Raw genomic sequence first — 20737 nt, 5'->3', positions numbered from 1 at the left:
AATCTTGCCTATTGCCAAACAACTATTATTAACTTCTATGACCTGTGATCCTTTATATCTGAGGCAAATTTTTCTTTTTATAAATAAGTATTGGATTCTCCTGGGACTGACTAAAATTACCATATCTATGGAAAAATCTACTCAGGCTATTTTGACTCAAATCAGTGAGGATTACTATGGTAAATGCAAAGCTCAGAACTGGCATTAACTTGAAACACAAAAATGAAAATTTCAGAAGAAAACCTCTTGAAACTATGGGAATTCATACTGGACATATATTCTGCTTTCCTCAATGCAAATTTATAAATCCAATTGCTGGACTCAAATTCCAAATGACATGGACAATAGGCAAATTAACCGACAAAATGTTCAAGGGGGATTTCTGAGTATAAAATCAACCAGTACCCAAGTATCGAGAACTCTGGTCATGAGGGTAAAGCTGTCCTTGGAATTCTGCTAGAAGTGAAAGTGTTCCACCGCTCCATATTCTCCTATATTCTTAAGGTACTTGCTTATCTGTAAGCAAAAGCGCTCCACAGAACATTATAGATTTGTTTCCAATTATCAATGATAGGTCAGATATAAATGCAGGAGCTCAAAGGTATTAAATATGAGAGACTTGTCCAAATGTTCATGCAAAAACTGATGATTTATTCACCTCCTTAGAACATCTTACACCCAAAGAGATGTCCAGTAGATATGTCCCCTGCTGATCAAGGAGCTTGAAACTACCCAGGTCAATACATTTGTGCTGGCTGCCCCCAGCCAACACTCCAAAGGAGGAATCACGGTGCTCCTTCCAGCCTGGGGTAGGTATTTTTAAAATATAAATTTAAATAGACTTTTCCATAGACAGACTGTAAATTACTCTCAGCTGCCCCTAAATAACTCCAGTTCTGGGGAAAAGTTTGGGAAGGTCCCAATGACACCCACAGGGCTCAAGTCTGAGTTTATTTCCATCACGTGTCTGGTTCTCTAGCCTGCTCAGAATGTGTGCTACAGGACATCACTGGCAAGCTGCTTCGCAAGAATAGGCTGAAATACCTGGGGAACCTTTACCCACCCTGTTCTAGAAAAGAATGCCTAAAGGAAATGCAAAGATGTGGGCTGCTCTGACTCTACACAAGAAAGTTGGGGGAGAGCAGGCAGGAGCCTAGCATCACAGCCAGGGGCCTGGAAGCTGTTCTGCCTCTCCACCATTTTCTCCTCGTGGACACTCCCTTCTACTGTAGTTCAGTGGCTACTGCCACCAAGGCCAACATAGCTGTGAGCCTCAATGACCAAGGCCAGAATTTGTAGGGCCCTTCCTCCACTTGACTCTCCCTGCTCTGGATTCCTGTGGGTGGTGGCCTCAGTTCACTGTGAGCTTGCATTTCCAAACAGACACCTCTGGAGTCAGACACGCTTCCCAGTGGCAAAGGTGACATTAACCTCCTTAGATGGAATATCTTACATCTAATGACACTTCCAATGACCAAGATGTTTGCAATTATCCAGCCTAACACACACATGATGCCATCCCTTACCAAAACTCCAAAAAGGGATGATGGTGACCTGGAGCAGTCATCAATCCCCTCATCCCAGGGCCAGCAGGGGAAGGACAGGACAGAACCTGGCATTCTGCTTTGGGGCTGGGGGAAGAACAACATTTAAAAATCAAACCAAACCATCAGGGGCAAAGGGGCTGCGATGTCCTTAACCATCTCAGCAAGATAGGTAACTATGTTTCTAGTGCAATTATTCCTGCTTGAAATTAGTTGTTCTCACAAAATACTGATTGCAAACTAAATAAATCAACAGCTCAAGTGAGGCTGCTATAGGCATCTTGAAGCAAACTGATCTTTCTTCTGAAGATGGGATTTCCATTTGCCCACCAGCCTATGTATGGGGAGATCTTCATCCTTCCCATTCACTGCCACACTCGGTGTGACATGTTCACAGAGGACCACGCTCCCTTCTGCCACCTACCTTACTCAAAAATTGAACCCAGCTTGTCCTCTGCGAGATGCTGCCACATGAAACCAAGTGCACTAACATGAACACAAACTTCTCTAGTTCCTACCACTTCAAATCAACATCACATGTTCCCTCTTGGAATGTTCCTCTCCAAGACTGGCTTCAGCAGAGAGATTAAGGCTGGTGCACAGGGCCCTGAGCTGACTCATCTGGGGTGACTGGTGGCCAGAACTCCTGGAGGCCCTGATGTCCTGCCAAGGGGAGAAAGCCCGTGGGAGGCCCCATAAACATCCCTGCACTGGTGAACCTTGCCCTAACCTTAAACAAGGACCCAGCACTCTTTTCTGACTTTCATAAGCTTCTGAGAACTCACCCTTTGGTTTTACAAAATGATCCAGAAACGTTTCTCCTACCCAACCTCGAGTAAATAATCAGTTAAAAAAAAACAACTCGTTTCCTTCATCAGGTTGATACTGAAGTCTTAGAGAACACACTGTTCCAGCCACACTGAAGCTCAGTCCATCTGCAGGAAGGACCAGCCAGTCTCTGCGTGGGTCCACGTCAGGGGTGAGAAGAAGGTGGGGAGAACCCAGCAGATGGACTGGCCATGAAGACAGACATCTGTTAGCATCCACAAAGCACTCACCATTAAGAACAGTACAGGGGATCTGAGGACTCAGCCTCTGATGGAGGTTTAAAGGTACAAAACTTTTTTTTTTTTTTTTTTTTTAATAAGGGTCAAAGGTATGTTGATTCTTCTATTCTGATGTGGAATCCAAAGATATCCATACCTGTCACTCAATCCAAGTGCTACTTTCCAGAGTCAGGTCCATGTGTTTACCCACATCCAGGCCCTCCCTCTCTCATGATATCCCAGGTCTCTCCTGGGTGCCCCTGCATGCCCACTCTCTCCATATCTATGGATTTGCACCTACAAAGCAATAACAGCAGACTGGAGGTGACTAAAGGTGGCAGAATGGTGTCTCTCCAGCCGAGAAGAAAAATGGGTGTCAGAAATGGTTTCATAATGCTGATCAAATTTATACAACTTAGCAAGAGGAAAGTTCAGATTTCCACTCCCCCAGAGATCTTTACAGATGAGCTGGTCCAGCCACAAAAATGTACGTAAACTTAAAGATGAAATGGAATTAAAATATGCTTTAATGAGAAGCAGGCTTTGGAAAAATGAGATTTTTAATAAAACTGAAAATTATGACTCAATATTTCTACCACACGAGCACCTCGGGGCATGTGGTGCTACAAATATCAAGTGACTCATGCCTGTTAGCAAATAAGGAGGAAAGACAAGTGAAAATTGGAAGGACATGAAAAGGTTTCACAGGTGGGTTAAGGTCTAATCTGGGGCATTCCCTGATGGCTCACCAATGCCCAGAGCAAAGGCTCTTGACCTGGGCCCCAGGGACAGTCCTTAAGATATCTACCACCATGTGTGACATCTTATGAAAATTTGTGCATCTGTGCATTTTTCTGAAGAGAGTTTCCAGAGCCCTCCTTGGACTCTCAAAAAGGTCTCTATCCCTAAGTTGACCTCAGGCCTCTTGAGGATCAATGGTGAGACCACGTAAGACATGAGCTCTTGGGGTAAAAACAGAGGGCAGGCACACACTGCCCTTAACCACTGACCTCTCCATCTCATCCAACAGGGAGGAGATGGCGCATGAAACCATGACCAAGACCAAAGCCAGAAGGGAAAACTGACTTGGGTCAGGTTGTATGGGTCTAACAGTCTTCTCACTGGGGACGTGGGTGAAGGAGAAACATTTAGCGTTGCTTTCAACTGTTATTTTTAACAAAAATCTTAATTCTTCAACATAAATGCAAATTTCAAGCAAGAAGGAATGAAATTCCAATATTTTTATTGGATACATGTATGCAACTTAATTACAATTTAGGTCAGTTCCAGGAAAAGCCACCAACCAGATGTTCATGTGCAGAGTCTACTTACTCCCCGGTGGCAGGCCTCACTCACCCCACACCCTCACATGGACTCCCCACTTCCTGGAGCCTCACCATGTCACCCCTTCCTTCTCCACCTGCTCCTCCTCCCTCAGTGACCTTGCCTTCTCTCCTGGATCCTGGCCCTTGGAGAGCTGGAGCCAGTGGCAGAGTTCAGTGGATTGACTCCTGCTGTATCGGTACATCCTAACATCTTAACTCAAAGGGCTGAATCCTCACAGGCTAGACTCGAGACATCATGGTAGAGGCCCACGTGGTGGCATTACCCTTTAAAGCTGACTTTTGCCTTCTAATGGGGAGCTCATGCATGCCAGAGCCCTTAAATCACAGACATGCAGGGGCGAAGGGAGCCACTCCAGTGAGGATTAAGACAAGCTCCTAAAGCCATCTTCTGCCAAAGGAAATAAGCATCCTGAATCCACCTATTCTTAAATAGACAATATCTTCAACAGAAAAACAAACCTCTGAGTTCAAGTGATCTGAAACTGTCCCAAGCACCTCGTGCCAAGGACGGACAATAAAGCCAGTAAGAGCGAACATCCAAGTCTCTCCCTGCAGGGTGCATGCTGCAGTCTGACCAACTGTAAAGCCTGGCAACTCTCCCCTGCTCTGCCCAGTTACCTTGGCAAGGAGGTGCTGGGGTGAGTTGAGCCACATCAAAGAACCATGGCACTAGGCAAGACCCAAACTATCTGGGTATTGCACTTTTGGGGAAAATAGGGAAAACCAGCAAGTAAAAAAAAAATTTTTTTTGGTAATGCTAGGGATTGAACCCAAGGCCTTGTGCATTCTAGACACACACTCAACCACTGAGCTCGACCCCAGCCCTTTAAAAAGAGTTTAAAGGTATTCTGAGGTCATGGAAAGGCAGGTGGAGAGGAGAAGAGATGACATAGCACCTTCCTCAGATACCCTCAAATGAGAGATTGTCACACAGCAGCGATAGCAGGGCAGAGGACCACCCGGGGGGTGCCGCACCCTTGTAGACAGCCTCTCAGCTCCACAGTTACACATAATACATGGGGCGACGGTTATCAGGGCAAGGGAACTAAGTTGAGAGAAGCTGGTGTGCCAGCTGATGAGGGGTTTGAGAAAAAAATAAATGTGAAGCTGAGACATGGATAGAGGCCAGAGGGGCTGGAGAGACTGCTGGAGCAGGTAAATGGGGAACAAAGGTGAAGAAGTCAATGCAGAGAATTCCACAAGAAAAGGGAGGAGACCCAAGTGTCTAAGAGGTAGGGACCCAACCACTGAACTAACATTCCGTTATTGTTGACAACATTTACAGAATTCATCAAGCCAAGGACTTATTCCCTTTCATCTCCACTCATTTTCTATTCATAGCATATTTAACCAAATTTTCACCATCATCACATAATTCTATAGTGTATGTTCGCATCAGCAGTATTTCACACCCCACATAACAGCCCAAAGTCATGAAAACTGGCACAGTTGCATTTGAAAACCCAGTTCAGCTCTGTGCATGTTCCAGTAACATCGGCAAGGCCTAGGTGTGCAAAGGCTGCTCAGCAAGTTCCACTTGGCTTTCCTACACACCCCCGTGCCCCCATGAGAAAATTCTACCACATAAGTCCCAAATGCAAGGCATTCATTATTACATGCTTAGAAAGTTGATCTCTAAGGACACAAAGACATAAAATTTGTCCTATAAATGAAAAATGGCTGTCCCCATCCACCTACTGTCATGTTCATTCTTAGCACAGGCAGGATTTCTCCTCTGGAAGGGTTTCTGTGGTGCCTGCCTCTAATTCCCCCAAAGTAGGCCATCCTTGTGAGGTGGAGGGTCTCTCAGTTTCGTGGACGGTTTCTCTCCTCTGGTCAGAAGTCATGCCGAGGACGGATGCCGTGAGCACGTCTCGGAATGGGTCTTGCACAGCAGCTGCCCCTGGGCCCTGATGCAGGGCAGCTGTGGAAGGCTCCTGTGCATGCACCACCCTCTGTGTGAAGTGTCTTCCAATCCAGGTGGCTGACTGTGCCCTGAAGGCCACCACTGTATTTAGGGGACCTTATGTTGCCATTTGGAGGTAGGTTCAATGGAACCCGATGGAGAGGCTGGCTCTTAATCCTCGACAGGTCCAAGTGTGAGCATGCCCACACAGCAGGCTGGTGCCCATTGCCATTTTGGAGATGCTGGGTTGGTTGCCATTGACATCACAATCCTTCTGCCGCCTCCCAGTGGATGAGCTGGCCTTCTTGCGCTAACCACACATACACACACATTTACCACACTTGGCTCTCATAGACTGGAAGGACAGATGCTCTTCCTGAGCAAAGGGGCCGACCTGCAGAAAGGTTAATTTTAAATAAAACACACCCTGGAAGGTAGAAGGAAGTCACTTCTGTCGGGGGACAGGGCAGGGAGTGAGGGGCATTTATCATCAGCCAAGATAATCAGGAACAATTATCCCAAGGGGACTGACAGGTGTTCCTTTAAAAGCATTTGAGGGAAGCATTCATGGGCAACACAAGCATCTCTGTCTCACTTCCACATACCTGCTTAGAAAGTGGACTCTAGCTACTTTAAACAGAAGGGGAAAAGAAAGGGATCAAGAGGGAACAAAGAAAACCCAAAGAAAGTACCAAAAAGGAAACAAGCACCCGGCGGTGAGGGGAGGGGAGGCCATTGCCTTGCAGTTGTGGCTCTGCAGCATGCCAGGGGCAGAAATGACAGACAGCATGCAGGAAGTAGGATCTGCAAAGCCAACAGGTGCCTTCTGTTAGCATCAGCCTGCAGCTGAGAAAGGGAAGCATCCCAACAGCCGCAGAGCGCCGACTGGGTGCCACGTGCTGTGGCAGGTACTTTACATTATCTCAAGGAGCAAGAGGCTGGCACCGTAAGAACAAAGCCAGCACTGAATTGGTGACAGGGCCAAGGGCTTCCTGAGAGTCAAGCTGTGTGCGGTCAAGGATTAGGGTCCCCACAGCCCTAATCCTGGTGTTGCACAAGCAGCACAAATTACAAAAGCTTGTTAGCGTCGTCGGCATGAAAGTCATGACGAAGGAAAAAAGAAAACACCAGGCTTCAGGGGACAGCGAAGCAGAGAGGGAAAGCTCTGAGCTGCGTTTGCAGAGAGTCGGTCCTGAAGCCACCACTTCCACCTGTAAGGCCAGCTCGGTCTCCTCCTCTATAAAATGGAGATGGTACTGGCCACTTCTGAGAAGTCACAACAAAACAAAGCGTGTAAGGTGCGGAGCCAGGGGCTGGCTCACAGACAGGCTTGAAAGGCAACAATACGCCCTTGAGGAACAGCATTCATGCTGGGTACACCGTGGTACGCACAGGCATGCTGTGGTGAAGCCACCACCGACAAACCTGCGTCCCCCTCTCCAGCAGCATCCCTCTGCCAGCTGCATGATGCCACCCCAGTACCTCCCCTAAAAACTGAGGGCTCTGGGGCAGCAACAAGCCAGGCTCCCATGTAGTTCAGGCCCCAGTGATAAGGCAGCATCACCTCCCAGGCCTGGCCACACCAGGAAAGGACCAACACCAGGCAGCAACACTCATCCAGGTTTCTCAGAGGACCAGCTGTGGTTTAAAGGCGACAGGAGCAGTGGAAATGCCACCCGCGGCTACTCACGTGCTCCAGAATGTTCAGGTCAGGTAGGAAGAAACTCCTGGAAGGCCCTGATCTAGCCGTCCTGGAGCTCTAATGCGGGGGAAAGCCATGGCTTAAGACCTAGGAGACCTCAGGGAGGCTGAACGGTGAGCAGGCGGCAGGCCCGAAAGAGTTACTCTCATCTCTGCCACCCTGGACGCCCGCTAGGCGCGAGGAACTTCACCGAGGACATAAAGACGCTTAGGACAGGGCCTCTGCATCCAACCAGCTGACTCTGAATACCTTCCTTCCTTTCTCCTAGCCCTGGGTCACACTGGCAAGTTCCAACTCATCGTTCAAGACTTGGTTCTACCACATTTCACAGGGGCAGAGGTGAGGCCTCCATCCCCCAAGGAATCCCCTTGCACTCAGTGCACCTCCATTCTGGCACCTATAAAGCTGTAGTTACGCAACTGCAACATGCTGACGGGACCAGGAATGTCAAGTCCCTTTCAGTGGAGGGACACTGATTCTTCAGTGCTGCCCAGGCAAGGCCATGGGTTGAGAGGCCGCCTCCGGGACTAGGGAGAAAGAATGCCATGTGATCAATCTGTAGTATCAGCAGGAGTTGAGGAGAGAAGTGGCCCTGTGGTTGCTGGCCTACCCTAACCCAAACTCCCTGATGACAGAAACCTGTCTGACTCAGGTCCTCATTTCTAGGATCCCAACAGAAAGGATAGTTTATAATACATAGTCAATAAAATTTTTAAAGTAATGAGTGAATAAAATCAAATAAAAATGGGGGAAATTCGAGTATACACACACACACACACACACACACACACACACACAACTTTAAAAGGCCAGCCAGTCACATATATGATAAGTCCATTTATGTGAAACACAGGCAAATCCGGAGAGACAAAGTAGATTCATGGTCGCCAGGGGCTGGGAGGACGGAGGTCATGGGGAGAGAGCTAAAGGGTACTGGGTGTCTTCTTGAGGTCACGAGAATGCTCTAGAGTTGGCTGTGGTGGCGACACCTGTGAAAACACCAAAGTCCACTGAATGCTGGGTGCAGTGAAAATGAGTTGGATGGCATGTGTATCGTATCTCAATAACGCCTTTATTTTAAATATAAAATGAAAGGACACACAATGCAAGATCACGCGACAAAGGCCAGGCAGAAGGTGATCAGAGAGGCTCATGCAGAGGTGACCAACTCCAGTCCAAGTCCACTACTATGCTCAAAACCCTCCTAGATTTGTTCAGAGGAAATTTCAAAGTCCTGACTGTGGCCTACGGGGTCCTCTAGGAGGTTGCCCTGTGGACTTCTAGCTTCCCTCCTGGTTTACCCTACTCAACCTGCCAGCCACCTTCTGTTCCCGGGGTACAGATTATATGCTCTCCTCAGGGCCTTTGCCCCTGCCAGTATTGTTCCTCCTCCTCTGGGTCTGTTCATGATTTGCTCCCTACATCTCTGCTCATGTGGCCTCACCAGAGCAGCCTCACATAGGCCCACCTGCGTCCTGGTCTCCTCTGCTATCACAGCTAAGGCCTCAGGCACATGGTTCCCAGGTCATGGTTCATCCCAGGACCCCTACTCCTCAGAGATTCCACATGGTACTATACCAGAACATTCTTCCCCAAACATCCTCTCCTCTGATAAGAAGTCTTCAGTGGGAGGCTGGGGGTGTAGCTCAGGGGTGGAGCACATGTTTATCATGAGCAAGACCCTGGGTTACATGCCCAGCAACACACATGCACACAGACAAACAAGTCCACTCAACCCAACACTGAAGAATTCCTAATCTGACTTGCGCCACAAACCCTCCTGCTCCCCACCTAAATTTCCTCTTGCCAAGAAGGAGCACAGGATGCAATGGGCCCTCTCTTAGATCTACATACAGGGGTTCAACCAACTTGGATGGAAATTCAGGGGGGGAAATAACTATCTATACTAAATACATGCAGACTCTTGTCATTGTTCCCTAAACAATAAAGTATAAGCACTATGGACGTAGCATTTACACTGTATGACACATAAGAAGCCAGAGATGACTCAAAGTATGTAGAGGATTATGCAAAGATTATATGCAAATACTGCACCATTTTATACAAGAGACTTGCACATTCATGGATTTGGGTATCCATGGATGGGGTCCTGGAACCAATCCCCCACACCAATACTGAGAAAGAACTGTAGGTGTTTCTCAAGCTCTGCTCTTGACTTCCACTGCCTGATAGTGGTAACCAGTCACATGGAACAGTCGCGGTAAAATTAAATAAAAATCCTAATTCCTGCACTTGTGGAGGAAGGGGCCACAAGCAGTTCCTTAAGAGTACTAGCCACGGTTTTAAGCCCTCGGCAGCCACAGGTGGCTTTTGGCTACCACATTAGACACTGTAGACAGCAAACATTTCCATCATGGCAGGAAGTGCCATGAGAGAACATTTCTCTAAAGTTTTAGTGTCTCTCATTTCTCTTCATTACACCACTTGCCATTTCTCTGAATAGCCAGTACCTGTGCCATGATGTCGGCTCAAACACCCCAGGCAGGAGCCCTCCGTCCCTCCTCTGAAACCCCACAAGTAAGCTTAACTTGGGGCCAAACACACTGTTGCCACCTCTAACTGTGCTTAACCTCTTGCTGATGCAAAGTTCAGGGAGAGGAGGGTGATTTTTAAAATCTAAAATTCCTAATGAAGCACAGAAGAACCATTTTACAAACACTTCCAGCTCCAAAATAAAACAGAATAAGGTAGTTGTTGTAGCCAGTAATAAAATGATCCTGGGCCTTAAAACTCAGAGGAATTCTACTACCGGTGATTTGCTTCTATCATAACCAGAGTTGCACTCTGAGAACAGAATTCTGCCTTTCTGAGGCTACAGCTTAACATTATTGACTTGTGCTCTGTGCTGGGTGATGGATTTCTTCTAATTCTGCAGATGGTAAATGCCTTTACTCAAAGTAAACACAAGGAGACTAGAGTCGATGGTACCACATAACTGATTCTTTCAGACTCCACACTCAATGCCACTAATTACTAAATTGCCTTGCTTTTCCCACAAATTATGTGGTTATGGACCTGAACTCTAAGCAGTGGGTGGGGACAATGAGGGTACGTCAAGTGGCAGCACAGAAAAGCTCTAAATCAGGTCAACTCAATGTGTGGTCCCCAGACTGCAGTGTCAGCACCGCTGCACAGAAAAGCAGAGTCCAGGACCCACGCCAGACGATAGTCAGAAACCTACATTTTTTTTTTTTTTTTGCCTTTTATTCTTTTGATTGAAGAATCATAATTTATATCCCAAATATACAGATATAGTGCACAGTTCCATATATTTTGACAATGTGTCACTTTAAATGGAAATCTCTTTTAAACCATTTTTAAGTGTACGGTTTAGTGGCATTAACCACGTTGATACTATTGTGCAATAGCTCTCTAGAACTTTTTCAAGTTGCAAAACAAACTCTAAATCAGCAAACACAGCAACCCCTTTCCCCCTCTCCCCCTGCCCCTTCAGAACACAGTGTTTGAGCCAGTCCTCCCTCCAGGGGACTTTGATGTGCCTGGTGTTTAAGCGCTCCTCTAAGGATCCCAGGCCATGGGGCCCAGAGGAGCAGCAAAGCAGCAGACATGCTGGAGGCTGCCTCCAGGGAAGAGCTGGCAGGACAGGAGGTGGCTGTCAAACCCAGCCAAGAGCACCCAGTGTGGATATGGCTGTGTACTGGCTGCTAGGGGGATCCAAACACGGACAAATGGAAAACTTTCCCCTATAAACTTGAACAGGCACAAGTTGAAGAAGGAAATTGTTTGCTCAACATTTAACCAGGTTCTAGCAATTTCCCTTGACTCCAGAAGTGATTCGGAAAGCTATCAACCTTGATTGGACAAGGGGGATGGTGTTCTCATCCATGCCATGCCAACTGGTCTTTCACTTCTGACTTTGAATTTTATGTGCCCATTTTAATCACTTACATCTCTCGCCTGGAAATTCCCAGCCGATTCTCTTCAGTGGAAATTTCAGAAGGGTACGATAACACAAATGAAATAACCAGTGGCATCGCAAACCACAGAACAGTTTTGATTTACAAGTCATTAAAAGCAAGAGGCATTTACTGTTCGTTGCAGGCCAAAAGGGATTGCATCATGAATAATGGAAAAGGCGTCGTGCATTAAGAACTCTTCTGCAATAAGGTTCTCCCCAGGCCACACAGAACACACATTCCCTAAGCACCTCCAATGTGCCACGCACGTAACGTATACAGAGGAGCAGCCCAGCCTTTGAGGACCAAAATCCAGCAAATTTGCCCCATTTTGTTTCACAAGGTGGAGTTTCTGGATCACTAGCCACTGGCTCCCAAATAACCAGTGATTGGGTACCACAAGCAGACCAAGAGCTAGGGATTTTAGAAACCAAAGCTTAGGCAATTTTAGACTTTTCACTTTTCTTAAGGATAGCTCTGGTAGATGCCAATGATGTCCATCCAGATTGCTGTAAATATTAACAAGCCAAGGAAAAGTATCTGGGAGAAAACAGGCTCCAGTGTTTTGCAGAAATAAAGAACCCAAGGCAAAACAAACAGCTCCCAATTCCACAGAGAGGAAGCACCAACGATGCTCTGTGAAAGCTACAGTCTCTAAATCCCCCTCAATGCCTTTTGGCTCAAATAGAGAGCATTTTCTCTGCTTTTAAATTTGTATTATGTGTCCATTTTTCTAGCCCCTGTGACAGAGAATAGTAAAAGGAGGTCTCCCTGTACTTTTATTCAAATGTGAGTTGAATAAAGGATCTAAGAGGGTAATCACAGCAATTCATAATTTTTTCATGTTATTCCATTGCCATAAAATCCAAATGAGGCTCACTATGTCCTCCGTTTTAAAAACTGTCACATTAGCATGCTTTACTTTGCCCCACTCCTAAATGCTTCATTCAGTGAAAACTTTCAAGGGGAAATTTGTGAGACAGCCGTAATCAGCCTAGGGTAATGGGAACAGTATGTGGCAGTACTATTAATGATCAGGACTGTGCGATTATAGTTAGCTCAAAAAGAACATGAATTTTAAGGTCTCCATGTAATCAGGTAGGACCTATATTCCTCTTAATACTAAATTCCAGTTTTCCTGTGAATTATTATGATGCATAGAAATTCCATCTCTGCAGCATAAAATAGCCCAATGACGACTCTCCAAGCTAGGCTTTTGGTCACTTGGGTAGAGGTTTCGTTAGAATTCTCCCCTCCTGAACAACACATCCTCATTCTATTCCTAAAACATAACTGTGAAACACATACTTGAGTTTCAAAACAACCCACACCATGCGACTCTTGGAGGCTGACACTGAACTAGTACTTTATCATGCCATCCGATGTCTTTAAAACAAAAAAAAAGGTTTAACTTCTGTCATTTAGAATTTATTTTTAAGAAACAAATCTATTGGTATTTTTCCCCCCTCCAACTTGATAAATATACTGTAGGAAACTGCATTAAAAACCAGCAACATCAGACCCTGGATGGGGATAGATGGTCCCTAACCAGAACTTCTACAGAATGTGTCTCTGCATTTTGATATTTGCTTCTGAGAGACAAGTAGGGCCAGCAAGAAGGTGAGTGGCGGGTAATGATGTCACTTCTCTCAGTGAGGGGACTGCTCAGGTCTGGCTCGATGACATTCCCAGGAGAGATCAATATTTGGATCCATTGGTGTATATTCTGCAGTGCACCTCTCCACAGAGCAGCCAGCGCGCGGACCTACCTAGGTGGCTCATGCAATTCAGGTCCCTAGACCACGACCTAAAATTCTGGGGCCTAATTTTAAATGAATGCTAACTTATGAAAGGATGCAGGGGAATCTGACCCTGGAAGCAACTGAAGGCAAGGGATCTTTGTGTGGAAACATTTTACAGTGGCCATTACGATCATGCTTATTGTCACTGTCTCTGACCTCTCTACAAATGCACCCCAAGTGCAAGAAAATACTGCTCCCCATTATGAAGAATGTGATATAATGACCTGATGATAAAAAGGATTCTTAGAAAATATTAAAGTTCAACCACAAGGTGGGAAACTGTGAAAAGGCTGTGAATAACACATCAAAGACCAAAAAAAAAAAAAAAATACAAATGCCTAACAAATATGAGAATGTGCTTAACTTTGTCCATAACTTTAAAAATAGAAATTAGAAACAAGGTATTTCTCAACTAAAAAAAATAAGCACTCAACACTGATGGCAAAAGTACAGGATCACAGCAAAACATAAACTGGCTTATCTTAGAGGGCAATTCAGGAATATTATCAAAATTTTAAATTCTCACACTTGCCTTAATTTCACTAAAATTTCCACTGCTAGAAAGTTTCCCTATAAAAGACACATTGGCCTAAGTATACATGTGTGGGGCATGGTTTGCAGTGAAAAACTGGACAACTAAATGTTCCTCCTAGGGTCTGGTTAATTATGGGTTAAATAACGTCTAATACGTAACTCCACAAACTAGGAGACATTCATCAGATGAAATGGCTGTGCAGATGTTCCAAAGAATGCACACAATCTCTACATACTGACATGGAAAGACACCTGAGACACAAATTTAAAAGCCAGAGAATACTTTCTATAGGGTGATTCCATTGGAGTAAAAATATTTTTACAAGAATGTGTGTGTGTGTTGCTGTGCAAATTTCCCAGGAGAGACACGCAGCAGCCCCTCCTCTAAGGGCAGCATTAAAAGAAAGGGTCAAGACAGGAGATTTTCTATTTCTTCTTCTTCTTCTTCTTTTTTTTTTTTTAAACTTCTGACTTCCTACGCACATTCCATATTGTATTTTTTAAACATGATGATTTTCCATTATGGTAATTTTTAAAACCCTCCTCCTGCCAAACTATGATTCTCAAAGATGAGACAAAGGGTTTCATTTCTGGTTTAATTCTGAGGCTCTTGAGGGGCAGTGGGAGAAGGTGGGAGTGATGAGCACAGACAGACCTGGAAAAGCAAGTGTGAAGAGGTGCGCCACGTACAAAAAGCAGAGCCAGTTACTTTTCTTCCAACAAGGAAGCCAGCTGAGCCATGCCTTCCTCAACCGGAGCAATTTAACAACTTGCCCGATCTCAAGCCACAGGACAATCCCAGTCTTACTTTTGCAGAACACCTAATATATTTGGTGAATGCTGGGGCCAAGTTACCTGCTGTAGGAGATGGAATAATGGCCCAAAGATGTCCCGGTCCTAATCCCCTGGACTGTAGATGTCAAGTTACATGATGGGGGAATTAAAGTTACTAACTAGCTGATCTTAAAAATGGAAAATTATTCTAGATTATCTAGATGTGCTTGATGCAATCACAAGGGTCCTTAATGGGAAAGAGGGAGGCAGAGAGAGAAGTCAGAAACCAGGACTATGGAAGAAGGGTCAAAGAGATGCAAGGTTCCCATTTCTGAAGATGGAGGAAGGGACCACAAAGCCAAGGAATGCAGGAGCCTCTCGAAGCTAGAAAAGCCAAGGAAACAGATTCTCCTCTAGTCTCTTCAGAAAGAAAGAACACTGTCTATACCTTTGATGTTAGCCCACTGAGTTGTGTTTGACTTCTAACCTATGGAAGTTTAGAATTTGTGGGAATTTGTTACAGCAGCAACAGAAAACTAATACAGGCTACTTATATTTCTTTGTCTACATTCCAGACTTCCTCTGCCTCACAAATCTGGGGTATGTTGTGAAAATCAGCCAGGGCTTCCCACCTATGGATGCTCACTGATGTAGGCTGGCACTGCCAACTGGTCAGGTGATTTTAGATTTTGTCAGAGAAAATGTAGGCAAGACACCAGACACAAAATTACTATGATGATTATTAAATTAGCTTTATCTGGAAAAGCCATATTTAACTAAATTATCAATGGATGCCCTTTGATTTTGCTTTTTATTTATCTATTTTTTTGTGATCCTGGGATTCAAACCCAGAGCCTTGCACATTCATGGTAAGCTCTGCCACAGAGCCACATCTCCAGCCTGGAAGCCCTATGTAAGTCACACCCCACCATACAAATGTCAGACACCATTGTTTACACCCAGGATGTTCCTCCAAAGACAAACTGGACCTCACCTAAGAACCCCAGAGTAGCATCACAACAAATGGTATTAAGAGTTCCCCAAAAGACTTCCTATCTATGAATGAGAAAAAAACCAAAGAACAATTTTAATAAGGTCTGATTTTCGCATGCCAGGCACTGAGTTGAACCCTGGAAATACATGATCTCATACCCCCCTCACCCCATTTCCATCAGGAAATCACTCTTATAACTACTGGTGATATGCATGCTTATGTTCTTACAGGCATGAATGGGAAGAGTGTGGGTTCAAAGTGGTCTGCCAGACTCCAGAGAGACATCATGCCCATCCCAACCCTCCTCAAGCAGCTTACAGTGCTGAGGAGAAGAGTAGCTTGTCATCCTACCACCCCAGAAATGCAATCACTTAAGTGCACTTCCATGAACAACCTCTGGGACTTTGAAGAACTTTTAACTCATCTCAATATACAAAGAATCTCAAACAGGATCTCTCTCTCCTACTGTTGTTTTGGATCTTATGACCTATGAATTGATAGCTTCATCAAGAAATATGTGTTCTCCAAGGATACAAACACAAAAGAATCTGTGAGGTGAGGACTCAGATTTATAAAGAATTCTGCTAAGACTTGCTCAGGAGCCATCACGAGCACCCATCCCTCACTTCTACAGAATACAAGGCTTCCCGACTCACCTGGGGAAGAATCACTGCCCTAGTAGAGGAATATCTAAAATCAGCAAGGAACTCCCCAGTATGAGATTTCTGTATAGGATTCCATTCTAAACAAATTTTGTAGCTCTAAAATTCATTGTACCGGGATTTTTTTTTAAAGGCAGGTAAACATAAAAGCAAGTCCCTTCCTTTTCTTCTCTCAATGCTATATGTGAAATTGGAATCAATCTATTAAGAGAAAAGTTCACATCCCCAAAGCAGTTGTTTTCTCCCTGAGTTATGTAATGTATTTCTTTTTAAATCAAAACTATGAGCGAGTTCTGCACTTTAGTACACAGGCAATTGAAAAGATATCTGGCCTCTGAAACATACTCTCCAAAATAGAATGTCATTCACAGGGTGGGTCCACTCCCAGAGCAAGTCACGGGTTGTTTTAAAACCATGCGTGTTGGGGCTGGGCTCAGTCGGTAGAGTGCTTGCCTTGTAAGCACAAGGCCCTGGGTTTGATCCCCAGCACAAAAAAAAAAAAAAAAATGTGTGTTAAACGCTATATATTACAAGTTGAGATTTCGTACTTTTACAATATTAGTTTTAAATAAGAAAAAAAAAAGCTATATAAACTTCTTAGTCTTCTAAAAGGGAAACAATTCTGATGAGATGAAGGAAAATGTGAGGGAGATTTGGGGCCATCTGAAGAGTACTTCATGGTTCTCAATTATGACCAATTTCATTTTTCTCATTTATGGCTTTTTCCTCCATATGGCTGTATTCTTTTTTAAAATTTTTTTTTAGTTGTAGATGGACACACTATCTTTGTTTATTCATTTATTTTCATGTGGTGCTGAGGCTCAAACCCAGTGCCTCTGACATGTGAGGCAACTGCTCTACCACTGGCTGTGTTCTGCCACTCCTCTTATGCATATTAGTCATGAGGTGATCCATTGGGACCTTTGTAGCCCAAGAGGACGGCGTGGGTCACAGGACGGCATGCTTAGCTGGCTGTGCACAGTGAATGACCAAGAAAGGGAGCTGGGGCCCTGAGTGAGGATGGCGGAGCACCATCACCAGAGGAAAGGAAAAGCCTGTGGCGACTGAGCATCACGTGACACCAGGCTGCTCTCCCTGCATGGAGTCTATCCATCGGTCCTGGCTCTGCTCATATCTGCAAGGATAAGGAGGGCTGTGGGTGTGGGGAGGGCGAGGACAGGCTGGACAGCTGAGCAGTCGCAGCACCACTTGTCAAGTCTTTCAGAAGTGGCTGTTCGGGGGCTGGGGTGGCTCAGTGGTACAGCACTTGCCTTGCATGCCTGGGGCACTGGGTTCCATCCTCAGCACCACATAAATAAAATAAAGGTATTGCATCCATCTACACCTGAAGAAGTAATTTAAAAAAAAAGCGGGGGGGGGGCGCTGTTCAGGTCCCATAGCCGCAGACTCTGAATGACACTGTCAGAACTGACACGCTGTTCCACAGCTCACTCCCTCTCCCAGGCACACATCCCCCACTGCCTACCTAGTTGCTCACACCTATCATCATTATTGGAAGAATTACAAGCTCATAATTATGGTTTAGCACACAGCAAGCCCCTGCAATGCTGTGAAAATCAGTTTCAATTGCAAAAGGGAGACAAGAGTTCATCGACTAGCCAGGCAAAGCCAAAGTACATATGAGAAACATTTTACTCTTTTCTTCCCTAATGTGCTCTCCCCAAGATCATAAATCACAGAGCGTTGGCTTTCCATCTTCAGAAAGTGTATGTCATCAGAAGCAGCATATAAATCACCTTGAGAATAGTTACTCGTCCTGGGCAAATAAAAATGTAAGCCAGGCAGATGGTGCAAAACTCACTGATGTTTGAGATCTGGTTTCCCAGGTCTAGGCAAACAGGGCAGAAGAAGAGAGAGTTGTGAAATTTGGGGCCACAATGACAGGGGCAGAGTAAGTACCCAAAGCAACAGAATACTAAAAATGTCCATACCACATCGCTACAATCTCTTCAACGCTTCGCCTCTGGTTCAGATCTGACTTTCTCCCTTCGTGGCAACAGGAATGGTGGGGAGAGAGAGAGAGGGGGAGAGAGGAGGGAAACCCACACGAGACGCAGCAGTGCTTTAAGCCCTTTGCATTCACCAGTTTCAAAGTGCTTAGTCCTTTGGGTACTGCTGCAGGATAGGAGAGATCAGACCACTTGGTGCTGATTTTTTTCATAGAGATCCAGCTCACAATTGGCAAATCCAAGGTGGCTACCTGCCCAACACTCTAGCAGGTGTTTATGTCACAAAGCTACACTGGCCCGGTGGGGGAGGGGAGAGAAGAGAAGGAGAGGTATACGCTCCTGAGGCTGCCCCCCACCTCGCTCACCCAAAGCCAGCGTCAAAACCCTTAAGGGCCCCAGGCACATCCCACTGGTGAGGGCATGATTTGGGACCCGCCACCAAACTCCACTCCTATTTTATAAAGGCCAGCACTTGGCCAAGAGGAGAAAACCTCATCTCTGCTCATGAAAAGGATGGAAGGAAAAATGGAAAGAGAAAGAAAACCAAGAAAAAGTAGCATACACTGAAATGAACCCCCCACCCTGCCCAAAATGGCACAGGGAAATATCCTGCCGTGCCCTGTAGTCAGGGAGTTCAAGAAAGCTTCCAGAAACCAAGTCCAAGGAGTTCTTGAAAAATGCTCACTAGGCTTAGTTGTGTGTCAGGTTACGCTGTTCAGTCATTAGAAAAGGCCCTGGGTTCAATCCCCAGCACCGCAAAAAAAAAAAAAAAAAAAAAAGAAAAGGAACCAGCTGGGGTGCAAGTTGGTGGGAAAGCATTTGCCTAGTGTGCATGAGGCCCTGGGCTCCATCTCCAGAACCAAAAATTGAGGGGGCCAGAAAAATTCTATTTTGAAAGATCACAAGGCGTTCTTAACCATGGGAAGTACAATTACAGCCTATCTGAGTACCAGAGAAACACATCTTTGAATTCCATGTCATCTCACAAATAGTTACTTCAATTGCTTACAGGCCACAAGTAGGCCCATAGCCACATACTACCAGGACCTACAGAGTCTTGAACCTCATGAACATTCCTTGGCTAAGAGCCATTTCTCCAGTTTCTAATCGTCACGATATAAACAAACCTAACTATTGTGAAATATCCACGGAGATAAATCTGGATTATGAAAATCTACTAAACTAAGGAGGGCTCCATTCAATGCCCAGTGCACAGTAGGAGCTCAATTGTGTTTGCTGAATGAATAAATGAATAAGAAAGTAGATGATCACTGATGTGCTATACTGGTCACAGAGCAAAGTAAAGAGCGAGCAGTGTATCTTCAAGCACACACCATAAGCTAGGTCCTTGTGACTTTTAGTAAGTCCTGAAGTCTGACAGCTACATGTATTTCCTGGAAGGATGGATCACTTTCCCTGAAGACCAACAGCGAGAGGAGAAGAAATTCGGACAACAAAATCATCCCTCATACCTATAGTGCCAGGGTTAGGCAGGAGATAGGGCATAGAGAAGGCCATCCCTTAAGGGTTTTTAGCTCCAGCCAGGGCCCTCGGCCCTCATCCCACACTCTACCTGCTGGCCCTTCTTGTGAAGGGAAACTGTATCATCTTATGGTTAAAGGGAAGAAGCCAGACAACCACAGGGGAATTTAAGCCCCTAGAGGGAAACTCTCCATCTTGGGCATGAACGATAGCCCAAAGGACTAGACTACTGTAAACTTGTTGCTAGTTAACATATCATTAGCATTGTGGTTTGTTCCCCTTCCGTGCATTGTGGGGAGGGGCACTTATGCTGGGTAATAAAGAAATTGTGTCAAATTCAGCTGTCAATCAAGATGCCAATCAACCCCAGATCCACCCAAGGGAGAAGGGGGAGAACTAGCACAGCCCAATAAAAGCAATCTCCATGGATAGTCAGGGCCTCAAGCTACTTGGCAGCTCAGCTCCCTCTGCTCTCCCAGAGCAAACTTTTGCTTTTAATGAAGCTGTGCCTTGCCTACCAACTTCTCATGTCTCAATTCCTTGTCTGGGTCACCAAGAGCCTGGCTCTGGGACCCCACTAAGGATCCCCTTCCAGAGCACTGGTAACATCATCATCTAAGTGGAATGCCCTAGTGGCTCTTCTAAAAGGATTTAATGAGTTCCACTAAGAACCACTACCATCTGGGCTGGGGTTGTGGCTCAGTGGTAGAGTGCTTGCCTAGCACGTGTGAGGCACTGGGTTCAATTCTCAGCACCACATATAAATTAAAAATAAAAAGAATAAAATAAAGGTCTATCAGTATCTGGAAAAAAAATTAGGAAAAAAAAAAAAAAAAAGAACCACTACCATCCAGTTCCTGTTGGATAAGTGCTCAAGGTCAATGGCTATTAATGACTGTTTCACCAACAGCATATGTAAGCCATATTCCACCTAACAGGTTAAAGTTAACTTCTGTCAGGGTTAATGGAATCCCAAGGAGCATAGAATAAAGATGAGATTTAGTCATGGACACTACCAATGGATCTTATCCTTCACA

At 45.3% G+C, this 20737-nt stretch overlaps 1 protein-coding gene across 2 annotated transcripts in view; it reads right to left on the bottom strand.

Annotated features, from left to right (window-relative positions):
- The window catches only part of Osbpl10 (oxysterol binding protein like 10), a 281475-nt gene that overhangs the window by 40422 nt on the left and 220316 nt on the right, over window positions 1-20737 (bottom strand). The gene's annotated exons all lie outside the window — the stretch shown is intronic.

Source organism: Sciurus carolinensis, chromosome 17 (genome assembly GCF_902686445.1).
Source record: "Sciurus carolinensis chromosome 17, mSciCar1.2, whole genome shotgun sequence".
Lineage (NCBI taxonomy): Eukaryota > Metazoa > Chordata > Mammalia > Rodentia > Sciuridae > Sciurus > Sciurus carolinensis.
This window is presented reverse-complemented; position numbering and strand designations above follow the sequence as displayed.